At 36.4% G+C, this 23,649-nt stretch overlaps 1 long non-coding RNA gene across 2 annotated transcripts in view; it reads right to left on the bottom strand.

Moving 5' to 3' along the window:
* Window positions 1–1,308: 1,308 nt before the first annotated feature.
* LOC139603593 (uncharacterized) overlaps window positions 1,309–23,649 on the bottom strand; it is a 36,898-nt gene continuing 14,557 nt past the window's right edge. Inside the window, exons 3-5 of one of the 2 annotated variants that reach the window (XR_011683757.1) lie at window positions 21,472–21,514; window positions 11,879–11,997; window positions 1,309–5,575 (exon numbers count right to left, since the gene is read on the bottom strand). This is a non-coding gene — a long non-coding RNA (uncharacterized lncRNA). Of the gene's footprint in view, window positions 5,576–10,824; window positions 11,998–21,471; window positions 21,515–23,649 lie in introns of those variants that run through there. The other variant, XR_011683754.1, reaches the window with a different exon arrangement.

The following is a 23,649-nucleotide window of genomic DNA, read 5'->3' as shown; positions in this document are numbered from 1 at the left end:
TCACTTGGTCTGTTCAGCCTGGAGGAGACTGAGGGGAGATCTCATTGCAGTCACTTCCTCATGAGGTGAAGAGGAGGCGCAAACACTGATCTTATCTCTGTGGTGACCAGTGACAGGATCTGGGGAAATGGTCTGAAGTTGTGTCAGGGGAGGTTTAGGCTGGATATCAGGAAAAAGTTTTTCACCCAGACATCAGGCATTGGAGCAGGTTCCCCAGGGAAGTGGTCATTGCACCAAGACTGACAGAGTTAAAGAAACTTTTGGACAACGCTCTCAGGGACATGATGTGACTCCTTGAGTGTCCTATGCAGGGTCAGGATTTGGACTCAATTGTCTTGACAGGTCTCTTCCAACTCAACATATTCTATGATTGCATGATTCTATGAAAAATTTTACATAACTAGTAGAAAATATTTTTCTATAGGATTCTTAGAATTCAAATTTGGTAAAGGATAGCAGGGAAAAGAATTTGCAACACAAATTTTAAGACAAATTACAGGATTGGCTAGATTATTTTTTGGTATATTGATAGACGTTTATAGGTCGTGAGAGAAGCACATATATACTTTTATATGTACTATATACATATATACATATATACTTTTATATATATACATATATACTTTTATATGTACCACTTATATAAAAGTAATCAATTACCCTCAGTAGTACAAATGAGTATTGTTTAGTAGAGTGAGAGTAAAGGCACTGCTGTTTGCTTAGATATTATGAGACAGTAAAAGAGAAATCCTGTATTTTAATACTCTCAATCCTACTCCAGCCTTCCCTCAGGACGCAAAATGCTGCCATAAGGATGCTCTTTTGGGAATTCTAGCTCTGGCAGTCCAAGAGATGAGTGCAAGATTGTCTTTTATCAAGAAGCTAGGACAGAACAGGGAGTCCTCATCTCACGGTACACAGGGCAACAAAGCAAAGATTTTGGGCAGAGACTTTCCTAGAAAATGCTCCTCCTAGACCCATGCAGGATTTTAAACTCAGAAAAGTAGCATAGAGCTATGTACATCTTGTTACATATGTTGTGTGGAATTTTCTTTTTTACAGCTTCTTTGTAAAGTGTTTATAGTTTTAATGTATTTTTAATTTGTTTCCTCTCTACCTTAGACATGAATGTTTGCTTTACAAATCAATGCAGAGCATATTTCCTGTGTTTGATGATGGCTTTAGATGAGCAAAACAGTAGTGTTTTGGGGACCAGGTAAAGGATTCCTCTCCACACAAATGTTCTGAGCAGGTATGACATCAAACGCAAAGAAACCACCAAGTTTAGCACAACTTGCATATGTGTTCTGGCTTGAATTAACAAGTTTATCACCCTGAATTTACCATTTTCACAGCCATGGGTGTTATCTACCATTACTTTGAAAAGCATCTTGAACAACTGTTGAAAGCAGACTTTATTTTTCTGTATCCAGAAAAGAAAAGGTAGGAAGATATTTTCTGGCTTTTAAGCAGTGGAGAGAAAGAAGCAGAGAAGACTTTAACCAGCAGGTACACAAGTTATTAACCATGTCAATGATCAGAAAAAGAAATTTGCTTTTGCAAGTTTGCCAAAAAGATTTGGCAAGGACAAGGGAATAACTTCAAAGTGACCTTGTATCTGGGAATGCCAAAAAAGTCAGCGTGAGAAAACACCATTTCTTATGCCAAGTGTTGTGCATCTTCTGCCTATTTTGAGAAGAATTCCTGTAGAGAGATAAGAGGCTCTCAGACATGTCTGAAGCTTTTTGTTCCAGTGAAGCAAGCAACGACCCTCCCCTAGGATGAGCTAGGCCAAACAGACCCCATGTTCCTGTGTGTCTCTGTTTGCTGGGATGAACTAAGCCAAACAGAGCCCATGTCCCGGAGTGTCTCTGCTACCCCGTGTTTTCAGCAAGGTAATGAGATAAATCCACTCTTTGCATTTTGGCTGTGGTTTGATGGTTGTCCTGGTAACCTCTAAGCATCCATTCACACACCTGCAAATGATTGTATCACCAAGTAGAGATTATGAAATCTTGTGCCTCCTTTTTCTAAAGTCACACACTTTAATTCAATGTCAGACAAAGTCTGCCATACTAGTTGGTCAAAATATAATATTATTCACACACAATTGCATTATTCTCCACACATGAAAAAAACTCCACTTGTTCCTCTGAAATTTGCTACCCATTTTAATGCATGGACTGGAAATTTACTATGTAACATAAACTACCTCGTATTATTCACAAAAGGAACCAAAACTATTCAAAATCTAATGCATTTGTATATATTGATACCAAGGTTAATACAAGCATGTCTCTATCACATCAGCCACTACTTGCTTCTTGTTACCATGACAATTCAGTATCTTAATATCCTCAACAAAGTCTACTGCAGAAAATAAATCTATTCCATGGGCTAGTTAAAAAACTGGTCAACTCATCATCCTATGTATAAAATGAGAAAGTCACAGTTTAAGATCAAAACCAGCTTGATGAATCAACAAAATACCAATGTATATTAGCATCTCAGGCATATTTGAATTGTCTAAGACCAGCTCTTCATGTAAGTTCAATCTTTAGACAGTTGCCTTCAGATGTGAAAACTGACAACGTGACTTGTTTTTTTTGTTTTTAGTTGTGGGTCATCAACAAATCCTCTAGCTGTCTGATAATAATTTATTCAACATTATTTTAGGTAGCTATAGTTTTCTATCAATTAAAGCAAATCAAAATTTCAGATAAATTATTTCAGAAGGGCATTCTGCAGGAAAGCATTTGTATCAGGAGACAGTAAGCAATAATTTTCCAAACTAGATAAAATAAAATAGCCAAGTTGCCTTTGGAAATTCAAATATGTCATGGTTTAACCCCAGCAAGCAACTAAGCACCACACAGCCATTTGCTCACTTCTGGCAATCAAAAAGAAAAACAACTTGAAGGTTGAAAAAAAAGGGATGCACAGCACAATTGCTAACCACCCTCTCAGGGATGCCAAAATTTCATCCCTGAATTGAAATCAGTTGCCTCTTCCAGCTAACTCACACAGTTTATATACTGGGCATGACATTTTCTTGTATGGAATATCCATTTTTCCCATTTGGATCAGCTGTATTGACTATGCTCCATCTCAGTTTCTTGTGCACCTCCTCATTGGCAGAGTGTGGGAAACAGAAAAATCCTTGATTTAGGGTAAGCACTGCTCAGCAATGACTGAAACATCACTGTGCTATTCAGCATCTCATATTGAATCCAAAATTCAGCACTGGACCAGCTACAGAAAAAAATATGAACTCTATTCCTGTGTAAACCAGGACAACAGAGTTCAGCCATTGTGGTGGACATGAATCACAAATAGAGATTTTTGAGGGGATTTTGCTGGCCATGTTTTATTTCTTCATTGCTTTCTGATTTTCATTATGTCTCTTCATTGCTTACTGCCAAGTGGCAATAAGAAAGAAGTGGCAAACCAAACAAAAGGTTACTTAAACTTGTATTAGGTTATTCTCAAGGCACTACCAACCAAACCTGCCAGCTGTTACATTTCTAACATCTTAACACCATGCTGCCTTAAGTCCTACCTTACTCTAAAACAATTATCTGCAGTTGCTGTTAGCAGAATATAGGATTTAGAATAATTAGCTCAATTTAAAGTCCTTTCCACCTTTTTGTGAATGTGCTTTCCCATAACAGTGAGCCTCCAGCCCTTTTGAAATACCATTACCACTATGCCTTCACAGTCTAGGACACAACTATTAAACAGCTCCAATATAATCTAAATTACATAAATCTTTAAAATAAGAAATAAATGAGATTTAGATTATAGTCTTAGACTGAAAGCAGTAATTAGAATTTCTTTTATAAAATTCATATTCATAAGACAGACATTGCTTACAGAATTTCTAGACCAACAGGTTTATTTCCAATTGTGTTGGAAGAAATCTTGCTGTGTGTCATAAGATGAAGTTAAATATGCATACCAAGGTACTGCTCACACAGGGAATTGAATAGGCTGAAAAGTCCAATAGCATATGAAAAAAATCCTAATTCATTCCAAAAGTTGTCAGTAAAGACAAGAAATAGAAAACACAAAATATGTCTGTGCAGTTTGCAGGTCATTCTGTTTCCCTGCAGTTACCATTTAATTCCAAATGCGATGCAGATACACATGTTAAAATTTTGGATTCTGAAAATTCTTCAGCCTGTAGCAAGCCTTCTAGTAGGTGACTTGTATTTAGAGGTATCCAACCAGATGTCCATTTGGAAATACCAGAAAATGTCAATGGAAGTTTGAAGGAGTGTCTGCAAGATAAGTGAAGCCCTTAAGCTGATAAAAATTGAAGTTAGGTTGAATGGGGCTTTGAGCAACTTGGTCTAATGGAAAATGTCCCTGCCTATGGCAGGGGTTTGGAACTAAATGATCTAATTTAAGATTAAATCAATCTGTGATTTTATGATTAACTACCAGTCAGAAGGAAGGAATCTGTGAGTTAGAATAACATCTCCAGAGAAAGATATGAAGAGATGTGCCCTGTTGAGTACGCATGATGCGAAGGCCAAGTATGTGTTGAAGACTGGAAGACATGACTGGATATGGGCCTCTTTTTCATAGCACTTCAAAGGTTTTAGCTTGTAAAAATAACCCCTACTTTAATTTACCAGCCAAGCTAGAAAAAGCCATGTACAAGCTTGGAGATTTGCAAACTTGGATTTGCAAATGTTCTGGAAACAGCTGCTGCTGCTGTTGCTGCTGCTGCAGGGTGATGCAAGATTTTATTCTAGAAGAAGGTGAATAAAATTTCTGAACCATGGTTCAGATTCTGTCAGATGCACAGAATTTGGTTTTCTCCTGGCCCTGCTACCTGTGAGAAGGGGATCATACCTCTGGGACAGAGGAGGTGAAATATTGCCTATGTGTCTGCAGGAATACAGCACTCAACTTTGTGAAATCAGTGCACTGATAACAAACCTGACTGCAGAAGCAGCTTTAAGGAAAATCTCTTCAAGATTGACCACAAAGCCCTACAGTATATTTGAACAGTATGATTTGATGCCAGTGGTGAAGCCATCTTAACTGTAAAGCTGACACTGATAGAATGAATATGATCCAATATCCCCTAAGAGAGTTTCTACTAAGACAGAATAGAATTGGGATTCATACTTATTTTATACCCATTTTTCCATCTGACTTATTCTGTTGCTCTTATTCTTTACTCTGTCATGTTTCTGTCTGAACAACTAAATTGTTTTTCTTTCCAAGAATGTAAATGATCTGGGGAGCACAGTGAGTGCAACACACTGTAATAGTTTCTTTCCAATCCTGTGACATTTCATAACAGCTGAAGTCCTTGGAAGATACATAGATCTGCGTACCAAAAATTGCTCTCTCTTCCAGAATTTGAATTCCACCTGTTCTGTTCAAAGACACTCTTAATGGAAAACACAATTATCATTCAGTCTTTTTCTTCTCCAGTGACATAGTTTCCATTTCCAACTATACTGTTTTTTTGGTCACCTCTCAATCAGCTTGGCTGGGTTTGTTGAAGTCTTGCCAGTTGACATCAGAGCCGTGATCCTTGTTCAATTTAATTGTATGCCTGTAAATAACATTCGCCATAGATTCAGTTGATGTATTTTAAAGATGTGAATCCTAGCAGTCCTCTGCAATTGCTGTTAGAAGAATATACGAGTTGAAAATGTGCTTTTGAATACCTGTGAACTTCCAGTCCTTCTGAAACAACCATTAGCACTGTCTCTTCACAGCCTAGGACATGAGTACCTGACCATTAAGCTGTTCCAGTACAACCCAGGTTACATAAATCTTCAGAATAAGAAATAGATGAGATTTAAATCACGGTGTTAGACTGAAAGGAGTAACTAATATTTCTTTTAAAAGATTCATATTACCAAGTAAATTAGTTGTTGTTTAAGAAATTTCTAGAGCTACAATATTATTTCCAAAAGTGTTGGAAGAAACCTTATTGTGCCATGGGGTGGTTGTGTACAAATATCAAGGTGCCGCTCACAAAGGGAATTGAATAGGTTGAAGAGCATGAAAATATATGGAAAAAGCCGTAATGAATTCCAAAAGTGGTCAATAAGAACAATAGATAGAAAACAGAAAAAATGCCTGTGCAGTTTACAGGTCATTAATTTTCCCTGTAGTTACAACTTAATTCCAAATGCAAGACAGACAACCATGCTAAAATTGTATGTACAGCTGATGTTTTTAAAGATTTGAGTACTAACTGAAAACTGAAAAAAAAAAAAATTGTTGGTCTTGGTATTTAAAGTCTGATTGTGACTTTTATATGGATTCTAGAGAAGTTATTGGTTTTCTCTACTATGTACAGTGTGCTTACGCCCCTTTCTGGATTTCAGACATTCTAGGAGTGCATGAAGAACATGACTAGTAATTGGAATGCATTTGTTTCTTGAAGTTTGTCACTGAGACTGATCAGCAAGAGCAAATATCCATCAGTTCCTTATTTCTTCAAACACCAGATGAAAAAAAAGTTACTGCCTTGGGGCTGTGAACTTGCTGGAGCCTGTGGATCTTCCTAGTATAATCTGATTCATAAGTCTTTCTGGTGAGTCTGGAGATTTCTTATGATTACAGCTAAAGGACTCACCTACCAGATTATCTTTCTGTGAGTCATCCTCTGAAATGTAAATGTTATGGGAGACTGAGCTGAATATGCTGAGCTGAACTCCATGGGAATACTGACTCAGTGACCAAAAGAAGAGATGTGCACTCAACTACATAGATTTTCTTGATGTTTCCAGTCACTAATGGCAAATTTTGACAACACAAAATAAAAAAGCCAGATCCTGTAACACTTAAATCCAGAATAAGCACTGAAACACAATAATCCAAATTTATTTTCCCTTGGGATGTCAAGTTTTTGGGATGCCTGTATATCATGCTCTAGGCAGTGATAGGCCATGACCTTTCCAGCTCTCATCACAAAATGCATCAAGGGTATTACAATTTAATGGAGATAGCTTTGTTGAGACTTTCACTTTGGACATATTTGATACAATTAAATATTAATTTTAATTTAGGAAACATGGAGAAGCAAAATACACAGTATATTATGTAAACAGTAGTTTGAGCATTAAAGGGAATTCCTAACTACATATTTCTATTTTACAGTCTAGTACTAGGTAACAGGACCCTGCAGTTTTTCTAGTTTTCTGCATGATAACAGGAGTGCAGAACAGTGGGAGAAACACAGGTTCTGACTCCACTTCTCCATCCAGCACAGCAAACCTGAAATGAGTGTGATATTCCTCTACAGCCTGCCCAGAATAGGCAGTTTCCATAATGGAGAAGAGAACCAAACAAGGAAGACATGGAGACCAACCATCATGCTTTGCTTGAATTATTGGTGCTTAAGTCCAATTTAGAAAAAAAGACCTCAGTAAAGAAAATGTCTAGCAAAAGAAAAAACTTACCATAAAACTTCCCAAGATAAAAGACAGCAAAATGCACTTTCATTATGCAAGTGCACTTTGATTAGTTGTATCCTTATTAGCTTTTTTTTCAAACCAGACAAAAAAATGTATTTAGCTAATCTTCTTAGTGGATAATGGACTTTCACTGGGGAAAGAGAAGTTAGAGAGACAGCTCAACTGGAAGAAAGATGATGAAAATATATTTGACATTTAGATTAAACTAGCAAGTTATGTAAATTGGTTCATTTAGCTGGTATTACAACTTGGAGCATCTCAGCATGTTTTATATAATGATACTCAATTACTGCACAGTAACTCTACTCTGTTGTAGAGAATAATATCTCATTCAAGAATTCAGACTGGCAAACTCCTGCATTCTGACAGAAATGGGTTTCCCAAGATTATGAGGGATTTACCTGATGCAAGAATTATGTTTTTGTGCTTTTGTTTCATTTTTTTAACAAGAAATTATGAGAATTGGTTGTCTCTATCTAAAAAGTGTTATATTTTCTTAGAAGATGTAATAGAAATACTTATTACGTATATTTAGATATTCAAAAGATATGTAGATATATATATTCAGATATTTTAAAAATGGCTATCTAATCAAAAATATATCCATATGCTGTGTTTATCTTCAGTGATTGTTACTGCCATTGTTCTGATGCAAATACTACTTTGACCTAAGGTATTTTTAAATTTCCAAGTTACTCATGGGAATTAATATTCCAATTGGTAAAATCAGAGATGAGCAAAACTGTTGCATTCATCTTTCTTCTAGTTCTTGATTCCAAGAATAAAAAACAGTTTTAACAGTTGGAGCTCTTGTGTATTGTCAGCACTCAGCCAGATAACCAATGGGTGAGCAACTGGCTCATGGGCTGGGCACAAAGGGTTACAGTGAATGGGTGATAACAGACTGATGACCTGTCACTAGTGGGGTTCTGAAGGGCCACATCCTTGGCTCTGTGCTCTTCAAAATCTTCTTTAATGATCTGGACACAGGACTCAAACAAATACGAAATAAATTTGCCAGGGATGCTTCAATTAGGAGGACCTGTTGACTCTCTTGAGAGCAGAGAGGTCCTGAAGAGAGATCTTGACAAATCAGAGATTGGCAATCACCAACCCTATGAAGCCTATGAAGTTCAACACAGAAAAATGTTGGGTTCTGCACCTGGGGTAGGGCAACCCTGAATGTACAGAGAGACTGGGAAATGAGATGTTGGAAAGCAGTGCCACAGAAAACAACCTGGAAGTCCTGGTCAATGTCAAGTTGAACACGAGCCAGCAGTGTCCTGGCAGCCAGGAGGGCCAACCCTGTCCTGGGGTGCATCAGGCACAGCATCACCAGCTGGGCAAGGGACGGAATTGTTCTGCTCTGCTCTGCACTGGGGCAGCCTCACCTTGAGTCCTCTGCTCTGCACTGGGGCAGCCTCACCTTGAGTCCTGTATGCAGTTTTGGTGCCACAATATAAAAAAGCCATTAAACTGTTAGAGAGTGTCCAAAGGAGGGCCACAAGGATGGTGAAAGACCTTAAGGGGAAGAGGTTAAGACCTTAAGAGTGCTGAAGTCAGTTGGTCTGTTCATCCCGGAGGAGTCTGAGAGGAGACCTCATCACAGTCTACAACTTCCTTGTGGAGGAAGAGGAGGGGCACACACTGATGTCTTCACTCTTGTCTCCAGTGACAGGACTTGAAAAAAACAAGTCATGGGAGGTTTAGGTTGGATATTAAAAATAGATTCTTCAAACAGAGGGTGGTTGGGCACTGGAACAGGTTCCCCAAGGAAGTGGTCACAGCACCAAGCCTGACAGAGTTCAAGAAAGGGAAATTGGAAAGAATTGGAAAAAGCTCTCAGGCACATGGTGTGACACTTTTGACACTCCTGTGTAGGGCCAGGAGTTGGACTCCATGATCCTCATGGGTCCCTTCCAACTCAGCATATTTTATGTTTCTATGGTTTAATCCTATAAACAAAATTTTTGAAGACCTGAGGGGCTTGTATTTCACAATGAAAATGTTTTGAAATACCCAGCCATTCACACCACACAGCAGTCACTATTGAAACCACAGAAATTTCCTGTTCACTTCAAGTGACTGTGAGAAGACTAGCCATCACTTGCTAAATCCCCTTGAACTACAGACCTGTAAGTGATGGCTCATATGGCAGACAGAATATCCTCCAAGGCTGACTTTTCTGCCTCTCCTAGAGCTGTGGCATAACTTCTGTCCAGCAATAGCTTTCAAGCACTATCAGTGTATCCAAGTGATCAGGAACTTGATCTCAAATTTGCTAGGTGACTCAGGGTTGCCTTTTTCAGCTCAAGAGGAAAAATCTGTCCTTTCCCTCAGGTTAACAGCTCACCATGTGCAATATTCTGCTTTAATCTTCAGGTGCATGCACTAAGGGTACAAATGCTGAAACAAAAGTTGCTGTTCAAGTGTGTGCACTCATTGTGCCACATCAGCTCCCTGGTGAAGTCAAGATGGATAAAAGAGCTGAGAACTGGGATGCTGCAGCACCTGGCTTTGCTGTTGATCTTGTGATGAGAGATCCTGTCCCAGAGCCTAGGCTGGCATGACCTTTGCTATGTTTTCTGCCATCCTAATTCTGTATCCCAAGTATCTGAAAAAAAAAACCAGGTCTGTGGGTAACTTGAGCATCAAGAGACATGGCTGCTCCACAACCAACACTGTGAGTCCTGTGGCTGAGAGGATGCATTCTTGTCACATAGTTGGAGGTCAGTGTTCAGAGGAAACTAGGGAAAAATCCCACTGTTCAACTGGTATGTTAAAACCAGAGGAAAAGAATGTCTTTCCTGACACCTGCAGAATTCAAATACTGCAGTCCTTGAATGAGGAATTAGGAAATGCCTTAATGTTTACATATGAATATAAAGGTTACTGAATTGTGATATCAAAGAAGGGTCTGGGGTGGGTTTCTTTGGTAGGAATAACAAAACATGTTGAAAAATAAGGGAATGTATAAGATGGGGAGCAAATATTTTCTCTTTCCTGAGCCTGAATAACCCTCTACTCTGTAACTTGTACTTAAATTCCCATGGCATGTATTGTCTTGCAGAGAAATTACTCAACCTGTGCAGAATTAGAAAACATTAAAATAAGTGATAAAATCTCTGTGTTTTCATAGCCCAGCTATCTATCTATATGCTTGGCTTCAGGGTACTCCTATCCCTTCATCAAAATGAGGCCAATCTTCTTTTCCACTGGACAGTGATATTTGACTGGTATTTGTTGATATTCGGCTATTCTCATTTCAGTTTGGACATAGCTACAAGGCAGCCCTGAGTCCTCCTCGTCATCTGTCTCTTATTGTCTTAAAGTTGTTCTATTTTCACAGCTGTTGAAAATCACCGGTTAGAAATTGGCCTGATTCAAAATCCGTTTATTTCAGAAAGCATAAATTTAAGCCAGAATCATCAATGGAATTTCAGAGCAGCTGTACCTTCCCACCTACACAGTCATAAATCAAAACTAGAACATGATCCAGGCACATTTGAACTTCAGAGATTTTGAAACCTAAAGGAAGATAAGCTAGATTGGAGATTCCCCTTTCCTCTTCTTACAATTGTAGGCATGTACAGACATATAGCACAGAGAAATTTCAGAACTAGAGGATCAACAGCCACCTTGTCTTTTTAAGTACACTGAAGATATTAAATTTGATTTATATCTTGCCTTGTGAACTGATAGCAAAGTGAAAAAAAAAACCAACCTGTTAACTCTCTCTCTTCAATCACAATTTGACATGAACCACTTGAAATGCACTCTCTGTAGAGGTATGGCCAACAGGACTATGGTTTTACATTCATGACTCCATTCTTTCTGAGTAGCTACTGATCAATAACCTCACAATTAAAGCTCCTGGCCGATCTGATTTGCAGATGTCTGATGGTCATGATCAAGGCCTTCAGTCTTTCTCATTTCTTCTCTTGTCTTGAAGCAACCTTGATGTTTTACCTAAACTCAGGAGCTGCAGTTTTCTTGCTCTCATCCTCCAAGACCCAATGTCTGATAAAATATCAGGTTCAGTGCTGATTTTCAAATCAGAAGATAAATATGCTAAAGGTGGTGTATCTTTAGAGCAATATTTCCCTCGCATGCTTTGGAAATGTTCTTTTGATTAACCTGTTTCCTTCCTCCACTTTCATTGTTTATAGAAAAGAAAAGCAAACTAAGATTTGGTATTTTAACTCTTTTGTTAAGCAGTGGCTTGTTGATCAGTAGATGTCTGAATTAAACTACACTTTTGAAGCAGGTTTCAAAGATGAAAGGATTACATCCCAGCTGGCAAACTCCATTCCCTCGCTCTTCTGAGACTATACTATTAAAAAAAACCCCAAAAACTTCTGAAAAGACACCCCCCCCCCAAAAAAAAGAATAAATAATAGACAATACAGGAAAAATAAAACTATTACATTACAATGTTTGCAGTCATTTTTTCTACTGAAGTACAGAGGAGGAATTCCATATTTTAATGTGGCTTATCTCTTGACTGTTCAGATCTGTGCAGGCTCTTACACAGCATCTCCATGTCCTGTAAAGCAATAAATATATAACCCAGAATTAGAACAAAAAATAGCTTAGCTCTTAAAAAGAAAAAAAGGCAGAACATGTCATGATAGTATGTCACCTTCAACATATAGAAGAATTTAAATACAAGCCAAATTATTACATAGATAACGGAAGTTATTTTTCTGGAGGAATGGTATCAGCATTTCTGGTAACAATTCCCAAATGCTTTAACTGCTGAAGAATGTGCCTTGCCAAATGGAAGCTATTTCCAGTTGTTGTGTTCTACATTATGACTAACCATGGTAAATTACAGTGGAGTTCCTCGTCTACATGTCAGAGCATGTACACCAGATGACATACATAGATCAAGGCTAACACCTAATGAGAAGCGTCAGTGTGAAACAAGAAAAGAGAAAAAGGAACCAAACATCTATTTGATTGGAAGCAGAACAGAAATAAGTCATATTTTGGCTCACAGTCTTTGACAATGTCTTTATACATTAAGCTGAAGATAACTGCTGAACAAAAAATTTATGAAATGTCCCAGATGCCTTCTGCTATTTCCAGTGACTCTAGTTTTTAGGGAGAGTAGTAATTTTTAATCTCTGCATATTCTAAATCAACTAGCTGGATTTTCCAGCTACAATAAGAAGGAATATAGATATTTCATAGCAGTTTTCCTATATATATTAAACTTACTTTTCTTACTCACTCTTTCTCTCAGAACAAAAATGATTGCCTTTTTGTCTCACTGGTATGTAAACCATGAACTGTTGGAAAATGATTTTTCAATTTTTTTCAGAACTGTTTGTGTCTGCAGTTGTTTTTTTGTTTTGTTTTGATTTTTTTTTGTTTTGTTTTGATTTTTTTTTTGTTTCTTTTGGTTTTTTGTTTGTTTGGTTTGGTTTTGGTTTTGGTTTTTGGTGTTTTTTGATTTATTTGTGTTTAAAAAGATTTTGTGAACTAATTTTTAATTTAGAAGGATGGAGGTGTAGTATGTAAATTTTCTTTTACTTGATGTACTTGTTTAAATAAAGATCCCAAAAAAGAGTGATCAAAGAAAAGATCTAATCTTTTCTTTCTTACAGTCTTAAACCAAGTTTCTCTTCCTGACTTCTTCAGCGTAGATACTAAATTCTTGAATAGTTTCTAAATAATTATATCCTGATCTGAAAATACTCAACATTTCAGTCTAGATTGTCGAACTTATGACTGTTTTCTGATGTGCTATTCTCAGGTACAGCCATGCAGAAGAGCAGGTCTATGGGGGAAAAAAAACCCCTCTTTCCATTCAAACAGTTTACTACCTCATCTATTCATCAAGCCTGATACAACCAAATGGAAAACATTTTTGTACTGTTCACTACTAATGCCTAGTAAAGAATACTGGAACTCAATGATATTTCTTATGATATTGTTTTATAGAATATGCTTTTTTTTCCCCCCATAGGGTCTTTAGGAACAAAATGCCTTTATTCTAGCTTTAATAATCATCAGTATTCATATCAGATTATTTCTTTTTAAAAAGCAGACTTTTTACACTGCACCTTTTTGAGGTAGGAAACTGTATTAATAGCATTATGTATTTTCTGAAATAAAGCAAAGGTCATTAAAGGAAAATATTTGAAATTCAATGATAAAATATCTGGCTTGGAGTACACACATATAACTATCATCATATCATTACATATTTGGATAAGACTTAGTAGGTTGAAACTATTTCTTTCATTATACCAAACAAGCTAGACATTTGGGAAAGAAAAAACTTTAAACTCAAAAGTGTTTGTAGAAAATGAGAGGTTTTAAACTATTGAACATAATGTTTCCCAGGTTGAGTACTTGGTCTTTGAAGACACACTCCTCTTTACATTCACTACATTAATTGCAACAATTAATTGCATTAATTTTTTCACAGTGATTCAAGTCACACACATATGCAAATCCAAAATTTGCAGCCTGTTAGAAGTCTGTGAAAATGCAGGGAATGGGTGCTCATTGCTCGGTGTGACAATGTACTTCTTGGTGATTCATGAACCAGCCAGCTCCTAGGGATATATGAATTCTAGAATGAAATTCAGGATTATACTAGGTTACTAGGTGAATTAGATGGAGATCTGTTAAGTTCATCTGGTGTGCAGAAATAATTATCAATTTGAAAAAATTATCACCATTCCTTCAATCCACAACAGCTGAAGGTATGGAAGCCTCTTCCAGGTTGACTGGACATTTGACTACAGATCTGGCACTGGTGGAAACACTTGTTGTAAGCAACACACTAGTTTTTTTACCAAAAATGGCACACCAAGATCTATTCCTTGCCTTCAACAACTGCCAAAGGACATTGCTAAGGAATAGGGGAGCTATATATTATGTATTTAACCCTAATATCATTCTAAAGTATTTTTCCAAGAGAAACTATTTTCTGTTTAACACCACCAGACACATTGCTCTCCTCTGGACTTGTTAAACCATCTCTTGGAATCTAAGGAAAACTATAGCACCTACAACATCCTGTGTCGACAACTACTGCGGCAAAAACTTTATGCTTGTTTTAAAGTGTCTCATACTGTTTTTATTTTATGCTTGCTGTATCTTGAATTGGAACCCAACTGCTGTGGGGCACTGCTGGTTTTGTTGACATGTGTCATATTTGTCTTCAGCTACCTCCTGTCCAAATTGATCAGTTCTACTTAGCTGACCTGCTCTTCATTCTGTATCTGTGTAATTTATCGTCCTTTTCTGAACTTTGTTAATATCCTTGTGGAGATGAAAGAATCAGTATTCAAGCTCTTGGTGAACTATGTCACTCATAGGCACCATTCAAAAATATGTGGGAAGAAATATAGAAAAAAACATAGGGCTACTGAATAAACAATTTAATTGTAAGATTCTTATTGTCTTGACTGATAACAGCAATTCAAATATCATAATAATTTTAAATATAAGATTACACTAGTTTCTCTGTATTATTTGAAGCTTATCTACAGTGAAATTCAAATACAAATTATCATCATGTCATTATTATCATGTCATCAATACAAATTATTATCATTACCATTATCATTATGTCATTTATTCTCTGAAGGCCTCTTTTTTGCTGCTCCAAATAATTTAGTATTAAAAATTTATTTAGCCACATCTTACCTTGTATTCTTTTTCAGCTTGTTTATAAATATGAGGAAGAGCACAGATCCCAAAACTGTTGTTCTTTTCTTCCTTGCAAGAACAGGCTGGTCCCTCACATTGTGTATTTCCTGACTTATATGCAAGTAAGGGCCTTATCTCCTGGCTTACACACCATTGAACTGCTTAGTTTACTTTAAAGCAACTGGATTTTATCCACTTGCTTTTAATCCCTTCAGAGAACTCTAATGGGTTTAAGAAGGAGAACTTTGCTTTACAGATATATTGTTGACTCTTTTCCATTGGGAAGAGATGATATCCATACATGTGTCTATAATGTTAATTCTTCTCTTTGTTAACTTCCACTTTTATTCTCACCAGAAACTTCTTTGTTTCAAAAGACAACAGTATTTTTTTTCAGGGCTACAATCCCTGTGATTCTTATGGAGAGGTTTGTGGAGGAAGGAAGTTACTTGGAAGCAGGGGGAAAGAAAAGAACCTGCTCATCTGATGATTTAAACAACTGATGATTTAAACATATTTGGGAAAACTTACTTAACATCTAGCATTTGAAGCTCAATCTAGTAATTAAGATAGCTATATAGGATGAAAGTTCTTTTTGAGAGACACTGCATTTTTTTTGCAATACTAGTTAGGGTCATTACAATCAACAACAATTCTGGCAACAACAAATGATGAACAATATGATGAAAAATGAAAACAAGATCAGAATGTTTCAATTCTTTCTGCACTAAAAATGTATCAGATGCTATTCTGTTTATTTATCTGTCAATCTGAAAATTGCAGAATGGCCTCCTAGCCTGAATAAACAATTAATGAGCTAAGCCTTATGATCTAAAATTCTTTGTCAGAGCTTTCATGTTTTGATACATGTTTGTATTGGACTCTATATTTTGCTGTGCCATGACAGTTTATGTTTTCTTGCTGCATGGATTCAGTTCTTCTAAAATACACAGGACACTAGTAATTTACTGGAACCAAATGGAAGACAGGAAAGATGCTCCTAGAAGAATGAAGGTCAGGATAAAATTACCAGTTACACGTGTGATTAGGTGTGGTTCAAATAAATAAAGCCTCTGTACTGAAGGGCAAGAGAAAAAAATCTACCAATCAGACAACAAAACCTTTCTCTGTTGAGACTTCTTACTTCTCTCTCCAAGGTAAGACAGAGCTTTTATTACTTTGTCACAGTGATTTATTTTGCAACAGTAAGTAAAAATTTGCAGATTGTTTGAATGTTGTTTTTAACTTCATTGCCCCAAGGAGCATACTGGGGATGACTTCTTAACCTGACAAGTGTAATTAATATTAAATTTCGTAATAGTATAATAACACAGAATTCAAGCTGTTTATTTTTGTCCATATAATGATAATGTCGGTAGATGTGTAGTGAGTGACTCACAACACTAGTCTCAATTGTGGCTTCTCTAAATCCTTCAGGCTGGTTACTGATTGTGGTGCTGCAGCAAGAGTTCATGGACTGTGCCTGGGAGGACATCCATCAGAAGCATCTATTGGAAATCTAATGCACGATAACAGCTGGAATAGCCTAGAAATCCTATTGCAGTTCTAAAGCAGTCTCACAACAAGACACTTGAGAATCCAAGTATTGTCCACCCCAACCTTGTCAGAGAGGCAGACCTGCAGACCTCCAACAAGGTATTAATAATGGAGTGTCCTGGAAGGAACAGTAAAAGGTGGGAAACGTGGGAAACATGGACGCTCAGACTTGTTTTATGTACTGTGACAGTAGTGAGCCTTCCGTGTGCCTCTGGGGCATGCCTGACAGACTCACTGACAGGGAACAAGAGAGTGTACTTATACTTTAATGTTGGTCACACAACAAGTGTTGCATCTCTGCCTGTTGATTTCAGTGGGGATATTTCTTCTGTCTCAAGCAATTAATCTCAGACTGTATGTTTGTTTAGTGGGAATGCAGACTGGGACTCAGATACTTAATAAGTGCTTGAATGTGACATAATCTACAATTCAAAGTGAGGAAGAGGTCCATTTTGTGACTGCCTATGATTTGTTTGCTCTGTAAATTCATGCCTCTTCCTCATTAATAATGCCACAGTTCTGTAATCTTGCAAAATGGGTATTTTAATATTCCTTCTTTACAGCATCACTGCAATGATGAGCCTGATTTTTATCAGTAATACAATGCACAGATATTGATATCTTTTAATTACTTCCAAAATAGTTCGGTAACATTTTTCTTTAACGCATTAGTATTTGATGAAGGCAAAAAGCAATTAATAAAAAGTGGTCTAACAGCTTAAATGAGATAACAGCCTTTTGTTTAGTGGAGTTTATGTACCGAGAGATGTGATTTGTTCCCAATACATATTGTCTGCTGGCATGTTTGTCTAATCACCTTCATGATCTCTTTATATTTTCATCTTTGATATGTCTAAGACTGAGGAAGTGTGAAAGGGTCTACCACCCTAGAAATAACTGTGAATGATAGATCTCTATAATTTTAAGACTGAACTTAGAAACTAAGTTTGCAAGAATTTCCAAGAAGCACCTAAAACCAGTTTTTCCTCTTCTCTCTCTCCTGGTTCCTCAAAAAACACTGGGTAGCACATGAGCTGTAGAATCTATGTTAGCTGTTAAATTCTATCCCTGCAGCTTAATAATTCACTAATGAGACTACAAGAACATATGGGAATTTTACCATTGCTTGTAGAATACTACATTTATTCAATATATTTTGATGAACTGAGGGATCCATCTGTAAAATTACATTTTCACTTAATAATTGAATGCTACCACTTGGTCATCAGGTGTCTTAATTATTTATGGTGTTCAAAGCTCACAGAAAATTGAAGGCTACAACATTAAGTTTCCTAATTTAAACTGCCCAATTTTTTCTTCAAGTGATAAAGGAGATTCTGAAATTCTACTTGATGCTCACATTCTTATTTTTCAATTAGGTTTACTAATTGAAATAGCTGTGTAAGAAATATTTGAGGATCACTACAGGAAAAACAAGGAGAAATTTAAAGTCCTAAATAAAAATTTCAGTCCTGAACTTAGCAAAAGAAAATGTCATCCAGTTTCTGGGTATAATTTAATAATGGACATTTATCTACTTGTTTGGTTCCAGTATTGTCATTTAATTTAAATTTGTTTTTCTTAGTCTGGAAAATCAGTTATAGTAAGATAAGAACATCTTGGGCTATGTGGTATATTGTAGCTTTGGCAAAAAGTCTATTTCCATTTTTGGTTTACCTCCACGACTTCAATTATTTTTACTTCAAAATCTGGCTTTTATTCCTGTTAGAAATATACTGGTGATCCTGCAATTAATAATTTTTTCTTGTCTTCTTATGTATAAATCCAGCATTTTTTACTGTGTTGTGGTATGGTAGCAACACCAATTTTGTTAGAAATCTTCAGTGTATGACCACAGTGTAAGACCACTGTGTTAATCAGAGAACTCTAGAATGATGGCAACTGGCTTCTCAAATAAATCACAGATATTCTTTCCTTCTATGTCCATTGTGTCATAGCCAGTAGAAAGGCAAACATGTCTGCAGTTATTGCATCCAATATCTGTCTTTTAGAGCTGTGAGGTACTGCAAAATAGCTGAATAGTAGTATCTTACTTCTGTGGGAGGCTGGAACTTGCATCAGGATGCCTTTCATGTAACCCTGTTTGCACTGCTGTATTTGAGAGAGACTGATTGGCCAAGCAGTACTATGGGTGTAGGTCCATATCCAGACTGGAATTCAGATGTCTAAGGTGACATTCTAATGACAATTTAAATGCTCAGGGTGTAAGTCTTCAGAGTCTTTTGTAGCCAGACCCATCTGGCTCTTGAGGCACCTAAATTTCTTGAACATCTCAGCTTTTGGCAACAACATCCATGTTTCTCTTCTGATAAAATGATAAAATCCTGAACAATTATCAGCTTTACTCAGAGTTGCCACCATAGCAACAATATGGCCCAATGTGTTCACAATTCTTGCTGTGAGGGTGGGCTTTTACCATCCCTGTAAGACTATCCTCAGGTAAATTATGTTCTAGCTCAATTATTTGTCTGCTGACTTTTGTGCTGCCTTTGTCTCCTTAAAACTCTATTGACTCACCTCTACCAAACAAAAGAAATTCTGTCCTAGCTTTGTCTGTACCTTTAGGATTCAGGTTTGTTCCCAAAAGAGTCTGTGGTGCAGCCTTAGGTCACTGTCCAGCAAAAAGAAAGTAAAAGGTATTTCAGTCTCTTCTGCTCCACTGGATGACTGCATAAAAGGGCATTTCCCTCTCACATATCTTACATTTTACAGACAAGAAAGGGAGACTTCCTCCTAAGAGTGGAAAGGACCAAAGACCTCACATTTAGCAGTGACTACTCCAGCATTTTATCTGAGCACACTCCTTGTGTTGGTGCAGTCATACAGATGCAGACACAAAATTATGAGACCTAAATTTTAACTAGCTCACAATATCTGTACCCTTCTGAAGTTTTTTCTTTCTTGTGGAGATTTTTTTTGTTTCTTTTTTTGAGGGGGAGCTGGGTTTTGTTTGGTTGCTTTTTACTTCCATGGGAAGAAGCTGAGCCACTTGCAGATTAGAAATATAAAGCAAAAATCCTAATTTTTCCAGAAAACTTTCTCCCATTTATGGGAGCTATACACAGAAAATTGGACCAGATAATTTAAAAAGATTCATGACAGCATGCACAAAATTACTATTTTAATCTGCTTGCTTGTCTTTCTTAAAAGGTGCACATTTTAGAATCTTCTAAGGGGACATTTAAAATCACAAGAACCAAAGAAGGGCAATTAAATATTGGTTAAATTTGGTTGGTTTATCTTATGGAAATTCATTACCTTTTTTTTTTTTTTTCCCTTGGGAATCAGATTTACCTTTAGACATTTGTATTATGCTGCTGCAGGATTCTAAAGGAGCAAGGTTGTAATGTCTGTAACACATACCCATTATACAGGGCATTTGACTCTGCAGCAATACACTATGACAAATACTTTCAGTTTCCATCAGCCCTGGAGTTAGTCCAGCCTATAGTGATTGTTGTATTGGGCACAAGTTTCTAAGACTCCAAGGGGCCTTCCCCAGCAATGCTTAGCCAAACCCTGAATCTGAAATATCAAAATTTTCCTCTGGGCATGCCACCCTTTTTTAGGCCCACTCAAGACAGTATCCTAGAAGATCCTTGTAACTTACAGAAATGTCTACTGTATGCTTTAAAACCAGTGTTCTAAAAGACTTTTTTTTCATTCCATTATCCATATTTCGATTGTTTTGACAGGAAAAAAAAAATTTGTGAGAAGGAAGGCTAAGTGATCATCACAGAGACTTTGAAAATGCTAAGAATGAATGGTAAAACATGCCTTCTCTCAAGATTTGCTTAATATTTTAGTCTCTTCAATTCCTCATGTGTTTGAAATTATTATTTTTTAATAACAGTGTTTCTTGTAGCTCATAAGGAATTTTAAAAACATGTTAAGCATAAATTGTGGTTTCTACACACTAATCCTTCCATCAAACATATTCTACTTCATAAGTTTTTATGTCATATTCATCTCATTAAAACACTTCCGAAATAAAATCTGAAGGAATGTGCTTAACGTGTGCCATATGTTTGTTTCTTCAATGCCTCTCCCATTGGGAAAGATGAGTACAGTGGAATATCTTTCTTCTCATATTATTAAATTAGACACATACAAACTATTCTGAACATCTGTAGCAGAAAGAACAAATAAAATAAAAGATTTTTCCCTGTTATAAGTTTGTAAAATCTGTAAAAATCTGTTTTACATTATTCAGTGTCCAGTCTGCCCCTGTGTGAGGTGTGCATCTCACGCTGCATGGGTGAGATGTGTTGCTCTTGTCAGTGATAAACATGGTGACCACAGCTCACTTCAGAGTTATGGGTACACTTTCTTTGGTTTATACCATTTTAATATATAGACATATGTATTAAAATAGAGACATATAATATATAACTATGTATATTTCTTTACAGTAGATAGAGTCAATAGTAAAGTTTCAAATGTGTCTTTCAGAACATAACCTCCATGAACTGCTAGAATTTGAACTGTCTATTTCTGCAGCATTCAGTATACACTTAAATCTTCAAAAAAGGTACAGCAAAATACTTAGTTCTTTTAAGAGCCAAGTATTACACTGTTCAGAAAAGGATTCCCAAATTCAAAAATAAAGTTTAAGCAAGCTGGCATGTGGTGCCTTGATTATCTGTTACTCTTTAGTTAAAGTCAATAATTTCTTTCCCCAAGTAACCCAAAACCAGATACCTAACTTTAATTTTATTAGGTAGAAAATATCACCTCTCCAAGTAACATTTTCTCAGTGGTTTTATCTTACCATTCTGTTTCTTCTTCATCCATTTCATGGACTGATCCTTAACCTAAATATTAAAAACAAAACCTTGAGTATTTTATGAAAGGTTGTGACACAGGAAGTTTAAAGAAGAAAATACAGAAACTTAGAGTTTGAGAATCCACCACCTAGAATTCTTCAATTGCTTCAAACATCTTTCTTTTTCTCTATCCTTCTACTTAGACCCAGCCTACAGTGGAAATCAAGGAATACTCACAGCTGACTAATTTGTCTCCACTGATACCTGTGGACAGAAAATGAGTTGGAATTGGACACATCATTGAAATAGGCTAGCATGCTTGCATGGCTGATGTCCAATGGGTTATTTGAACAAGGGCAGAGAATTGTAAAAACTGTTTCTATGAGAATAGGCTTTATGACATTAGGCTTAGTTTGATTTCCCTTTGCATTTGTTTGTCTCTAGTTTTGATTTATTGCACATTTATTTCTTCAGCTTTTACTTTACCAGAAACTGCTTTTACTTTCTATGTCTACTCTTGTCATTGGTTTATGCTTCGTCTCAAGCATTGAACATTTTTTCATTTACTAAAATGAAACTAAAACTAATGATTTTAAAATTGCAATTTTAGCTTTCCAGTCCTTCCTCAGAATAGTAATTTTCAATCTAATCTGTAGATCTGTAGCCCTACAAAAATTAATATTAAATATGTATAGACTTAAATTTATTTTAGATCAGCATCTCCACTAGAAAAACGTACAGAAAAAAGCATTTCTAAAACTACAGCTTTGACTACTTTAGATCCACATTTATTCACATAGATACCTTATTCATTCTGTTTGCTGAACTTGCATAGTCATCTCTCTCCCTGCTACCCCACTTTACCTGATCAAGTTTACTATAACCTGGATTTATCAGTTTACCTTTACTACTCTCATTTTCCATCTGCTTTGATTTTTTGCCAAAAATCATCTTTTTATATCATTGCAATTAAGCAACTGCTATTTAATTTGAACACTTTTCTTTGTTTAAGCAATTGATTTACAATATTAGACACCAGAAATTAGCTCCTGCTTTGTTTTTAACAATTATTCTGTGTTCCTGCCATTTTCTGATTGTAGTCTGACTGCTGCTAATTATTTACTGTGAACCACTTACCATTCTTTCCAAATATCTATCATTTGTCCCCAATTTCTTACATTTTGCTTTTGTGTTTGCATTGAACTTTCTTCAGTAGCTATTCCAAAACATTTGCTTCGGTATTTTTATGGATCCTTTCCCAAAAACTCTTTTATTTATCTTGTTAAATACTTATCGTAAAGATGGTTACTTTCTTTGCTGCCTGCTTTACAGGAAAATAGGATGAGTGATACAGTGAGTGTTATCTGACATCAAAGGTGAGTTCTTATAAATATATGTAAATACATGTATATAAACACATAAACGAAGGTTGATAAGAAGAAGCAGCCAGGCTCTTTACAGTGGTGCCCAGAGACAGGACCAGAGGAAATGGAGCAATTATCACCTCCCTCTTTGGAGATACTCCAAAGCCATCTGACTCAACATAGTCTTGGAAGTCCTGCTTGAATAGGGGGTTGGATCAGCTGACCTCCAGAAGTCACTTCCAACATCAATGCTTTTGTGACTACGTGATCAACAGATATTAATTAATCCTGTAGACTCCCTCAAATACAGGACTTTCATGAGCAAACTTTCTCCCTTCCCTAAAGCTTATAATTCTTCCCTGTGAAAAATACTTCTCTCCAATCACATCTCATTTCCAGTATATTTTTCACCTTATGTTTCATTTTCTGTCTGACTTGTTTGAAATACTTCAGAAATATTCATAATCTGAAAATATTGGTTTTCTCCTTTTTTTTTTTATAGCATAAAACTCAGGCTGCTGGAAATCAAGTGGAACACAGAGAATGTGACAAGAGTTATCCACCTTTTTATGCACAGTCAATATTTCAGATATCAAATTATGTTCCCTTTCTACTTAATTCTCTTTCCCCTTTGGCCCATTGGACTTGGTTGTTTGAAAGTCTGTGCTTTAAATGCCTTCTTTCCTGACAATGAAATAATACAGATTGCATTGGGTATTATAAAACATGATATCTGGCAAATTGCATTTTAATAGTTTGAAGAAAAGTAATGTAATTTCTCAGCATTCCTAGGCTGTCAAGAAAAAATAAGGAATGAGT

Source organism: Agelaius tricolor, unplaced genomic scaffold, assembly GCF_023055355.1.
Source record: "Agelaius tricolor isolate 1412-34295 unplaced genomic scaffold, bAgeTri1.0.p SCAF_2, whole genome shotgun sequence".
NCBI classification, from domain to species: Eukaryota; Metazoa; Chordata; class Aves; order Passeriformes; family Icteridae; genus Agelaius; species Agelaius tricolor.
Note: the sequence above shows the minus strand (reverse complement) of the source record. Positions and strands in the feature narration are given on the sequence as shown.